Source organism: Polypterus senegalus, chromosome 3, assembly GCF_016835505.1.
Source record: "Polypterus senegalus isolate Bchr_013 chromosome 3, ASM1683550v1, whole genome shotgun sequence".
Classification (NCBI taxonomy): Eukaryota; Metazoa; Chordata; class Cladistia; order Polypteriformes; family Polypteridae; genus Polypterus; species Polypterus senegalus.
The window spans coordinates 215,878,444-215,881,961 of NC_053156.1; positions in this window are offsets into that span (position 1 = coordinate 215,878,444).

The following is a 3,518-nucleotide window of genomic DNA, read 5'->3' on the forward strand; positions in this document are numbered from 1 at the left end:
CATCAAGGAATGATAATCACTCCTCATACAACCCAAGTTGTCCCATTTAATTGAACAAAATCCAACAAAAGCACACCTCTTGGCATTGTACAATCAGCACTTAGCTGTCGTATCCAGGGTCTTTTCACTGGAGCGCTGTTCCGTTGATCGCTCTGATCGCAAAAGACACCTCCTTCTGGTTACCCAAGCTTCTTCTAATGGAAGAACCAGAAGGGGTGGGACTAAGCACCCTCCCTTTACGGTTTCTCTGAGCTGTAGGGAGAGAAGAAGAAGAGAACATTAGCAACAGTGACTCCTATCACCCTACCTTGAACGAGCCCGTGAAAAGATCTTCCGAGATGCATGCGTGACAGTTTCATTCACATAGAGGACCACAGACACAAGGAATAAATTACCAAGTAGTGGACAGGAGAAAAACCTGATGAACTTGTTGTAAATTTTGGGGAAAATGGATTAATACACTGTAAAAACAAGTCCTATAAAAATACACTACATTAGTTGAGTATTTTCACAGTAAAAAATCTGTAATACAAGAAATCATTAAAACTGATATTAAACAGATAAATGCATGTAAACGTACATTTAAGCAGTGTTTTAGTTGTCAATATCATTTAATTGTTTCAATGTGTGAGACTATTTTTGTGACTAATTGAATTGCCTTCCTAAGTCTCTGCTGTCACAGATTTTCCACAACCCTGCACGGTACACATCCTCCAAATATTCTTGGGCATGGTCACTTTCTACCACCGCTTCATTCCTCAGGCAGCCCTCATTATGCAGCCTTCATAGTAGGCACTACAGGGCCCCTGTCACATGGTGCAAAGACCTGGATGAGGTATTCACGAACGCCAAATGTGCTTTAATTGATGTGGCCATGCTGCCCAATACTCCACTTGCTCTTACAACTGACGCTTCAGACCATGCAGGTGAGACAGTTCTTGAACAGTGGGCTGATGGAGCTTGGCAGCCATTGTCATTTTTCAGCAGACAATTACAACCCTAAGAACACAAGAACAGCACCTTCGACTAAGAAAAACTTATGTCTGTATCTTGCATTTCCACTTCTTCCGCGAAGGCCAGCCATTTACTGCATTTGTTAATCACAAACCACTAGTCCTTACAGTGTTCAAAGTCACTGAGCCCTGGTCTGCCTGGCAGCAATGGTACCTGACATACATATCAGGGATCACAACAGACACCATCATAATGAGGGTAAAAACAATGTGGTGGCTAACTGTCTCTCTCAGTCCAGACTAGCCACTGTACTTATTGGAATCGACTACTCTCAGCTGATGGCTGACGAAGATATGGACCGGCTTGCCGTTGTCAGAGGTGCAGTTGAACAGCAGTGCTGTTAAGCTACTGTGTCACCAGCACAGGTTGATATGGGAAGAACATACAAACTCCACACAGTGAGCACTTGGGCTTAAAACTAAAACATATATCATTCTTTAAAAGAGGTATTGATTTCTGAGGTGTACTTATGCCAGTGGAAATGCTTTATTTAAGGTTTAGTAAAGCTGAGAGAAGGAATTTTTGGGATGTGGTGTGAGGATATGATGATTATTTGAAGGCATGGTATGAAAGGACACTTAACTTTGCCATTTAACTAATGGTACCATAAGGAATGAAGTAGTGAAAAATGTTATTAACCAATGCAGATTATTTACTTTGTCTTAAACAACATTAAAAAAGTTTTTCAAATGAGCTCCACCATTAACAATATATTTTTCTAAATGAGTTCACAAATAGTTCAAAATATTCTGTTTTCCATTCAATATTTCAATCAACTGGGAAAAAAAAAAAAAAGCTAAATTCTTCTCCTTCTTCTTTCGGCTGCTCCTGTTAGGGGTTGCCACAGCTGATCTTTTTCCATATCTTCCTGTCCTCTGCATCTTGCTCTGTTACACCCATCACCTGCATCCTCTCTCACCACATCCATAAACCTTCTCTTAGGCCTTCCTCTTTTCCTAAAAAATGAAGGTGTATTGTATAGGGCTGAATGGTTACATCTTGGGAAATAATTCAGTACAAAAGTCCAGTTTGAAGTGTTTAACTCTACTTGACTAACATCGTGCTGAATGTCTACTGTTTGTCTCAGCCATTTGATATTTTATAGTGTTCTTAAAAGTTCTCAGTGGTTTAAAAATGTCTTTAATTCTACCAGTAGATTAATATTTATCGAGCTACTTTAAAATAGTGTGACAAGAAGGGATACTTCCCCCCAAGACATGCTGAACTTAATAAAAATTCTACTTTGTACCTCAATTGGAGATTTAGCTTCAATGATTTAGTCTGAACTAATCAATTTCCCAGTACCACTGAAACGTAATGGTTAGTATAAAACACTACCACAGCAATATATGAATATTCTGACTCACCTATCACAAAATGCCCAAAATAGTCACATCCTTGTGCCGCCCCTACTATTTTCAGATCTACATTTCAAACTAGCGCTGCGGTCCCTTCACCTCATAAGCTCGTCTGCCATTTCCTCCCCTTCCTCCCTTTTCTTACAAGTGTTTTTGTTGTCAGTCTTATCAGTTCGACTGTTTCACTGGTTGCGAGATAGAAGGTTGGAATATTTGTGTTGTAATGCCACAGAAATGAAAGCTCTCCGCGGTGCGTTAACGGCATTGTTTCACATACTGCACTGCCGCGAATATTACGATTACATAGCCAGCGGCCTATCGCTCGAAACAGAATTCGCACTTTGACAGACTTGGTTAATTCTACCACACAATTAAGTGGCGACCCATTACAGACATGTCCGCGTGCGTTTTAACAATCCTGTGGCGCTCTACTGAATTTATACTCATGAACGAACCGTTCATGCAACTGTAAAATGTCGCCATGTGGAAATGTAGTGGAACAGAAAGTCGAGATATCTGCTGCAAAATGTAGCGAAGTAAATGTCAAGTATCCACTACTACTTAGTCTATTGTGATATTCTTTATTATTTATTCAGTCGCCCTGTTCAAGCATCGCTGTACAAGGTAAATAAATACATTTCCCTACTGAACCACAATGCAGCCATTTATATTTACAGCGACTCAGTGTGCTTTTATTAAATAACATCAACCCAATTAAGGGCAGCATTTACAAGCGTAAATGAAGGTTACGGGTTTAATGTAAACCGTTAGGTTTAGAATTAGTGTGCTAGCGGTTTACTGTGAGTAAAATGGCAACATGCAGATATGCAACCCTGCCACATCCCCAGTCCTGCAGCAATGATCCTGGTGAGGGAGAAGATCGCATACTGTCGGGCTGCCGCGAAGATCTTCTAACCCGTCTTCCGTTTTCGATCACAACTGTCTTGCCCTACACGTGTATATATCGATACCGCAGACTTTAATATATAAAAATATATTATGGACGATGCTTTATGTTTGAGGACACAGAGGCCACAAAAGTTCAGAATAACTCGAAGTTACTGTCAGCAAATGACTAGAAAGACACGAGAGTGACGGCGGAGGATTATGGGAAGAGACATCTATCGAGGTTGGATGGGCGGGCTT